A 1,783-nucleotide genomic window follows, 5' to 3' on the forward strand; every position below is an offset into this window, starting at 1 on the left:
TACACATCCTGTATGGTAGGGGTTAGTAGTTAACACTAGGTACACACCCTGTATGGTAGGGTTGGGGTTAACACTAGGTACACACCCTGTATGGTAGGGGTTATAGTTAACACTAGGTACACACCCTGTATGGTAGGGGTTAGAGTTAACACTAGGTACACACCCTGTATGGTAGGGGTTAGGGTTGTTAACACTAGTTCACACCCTGTTGGTAGGGTTATATTACACTAGTACACACCCTGTATGGTAGGGGTTAGGTTAACACTAGTACACACCCTGTTGGTAGGGGTTGGTTGTTAACACTAGGTACACATCCTGTATGGTAGGGGTTAGAGTTAACACTAGTACACCACCCTGTATGGTGAGGGGTTAGGGTTAACACTAGGTACACACCCTGTATGGTAGGGGTTAGGGTTATAGTTAACACTAGGTAACACCCTGTATGGTAGGGGTTATAGTTAACACTAGGTACACACCCTGTATGGTAGTTGGGTTATGTTAACTTACTAGGTACACATCCTGTATGGTAGGGGTTAGGGTTATAGTTAACACTAGTACACACCCTGTATGGTAGGGGTTAGATTAACACTGTACACACCCTATGTGGTAGGGGTTATTTACTAGTTAACACTGTACACATTCTCTCTGTCCTGTATGGTAAGGGGTTATGTTAACACTAGGTACACATCCTGTATGGTAGGGGTTATGTTAACACTAGGACACATCCTATATGGTAGGGGTTGGGATTAACATACGGCGCATCCCTGTATGGTAGGGTTATGTTAACACTAGGTACACACCCTCTGTATGGTAGGGGTTAGTTAACACTGGTACATCCTGTATGGTAGGGGTTAGGTTAACACTAGGTACCCAGCCATCCTGTATGGTAGGGGTTGGGGTTAGAGTTAACACTAGGTACACATCCTGTATGGTAGGGGTTATGTTAACACTGTACTATGGTGGGGTTATAGTTACACTAGGTACACACCCTGTTTGGTAGGGGTTAGAGTTAAACTAGGTACACATCCTGATGGTAGGGGTTTTTTTGGGGGTTTTTAACACTAGGTACACATCCTGTATGGTAAGGGGTTAGGGTTAGAGTTAACACTAGGTACACACATCCTGTTGGTGGGGGTTATGTTAACACTAGGTAACACACATCCCCTGTATAGTAGGGGTTAGTTAACACTAGGTACACACCCTGTATGGTAGGGGTTGGTTCGAGTTAACATAGTACACATCCTGTTGGTGGTGTTATAGTTAACATAGGTACACATCCTGTATGGTAGGGGTTGATAGTTAACACTAGGTACACATCCTGTATGGTAGGGGTTAGGGTTGGTTAACACTAGGTACACATCATCTATATGGTAGGGGTTGGGGTTAGAGTTAACACTAGGTACACATCCTGTATGGTAGGGGTTAGAGTTAAACACTGGTACACACCCTGTATGGTAGGGGGGTTATAGTTAACACTAGGTACATCATCCTGTATAGTGGGGGTTATAGTTAACACTAGGTACACATCTCCTGTAGCATGTGTGTGTATGTGTGTTATGTATGTATGGTTAGGGTTAGGGGAGTTAGAGTTATAGTTAGCACTGGATGTGGTTAGGGTTAGGGTTGGGGTTATTCTCTAGTTCACATCCTGTATGGTAGGGGTTGGGGTTGGTTAAACACTGGGTGTGTGTTGGGTTGTTGGGGGTTAGTTATACACTGGATGTGGTTAGGGTTAGGGTTATAGTTAGGGTAGGGGTTGGAGTTAGAGTTAACACTTGGGTGG

Source organism: Salmo salar, unplaced genomic scaffold (assembly GCF_905237065.1).
Source record: "Salmo salar unplaced genomic scaffold, Ssal_v3.1, whole genome shotgun sequence".
In the NCBI taxonomy this organism is placed as follows: domain Eukaryota; kingdom Metazoa; phylum Chordata; class Actinopteri; order Salmoniformes; family Salmonidae; genus Salmo; species Salmo salar.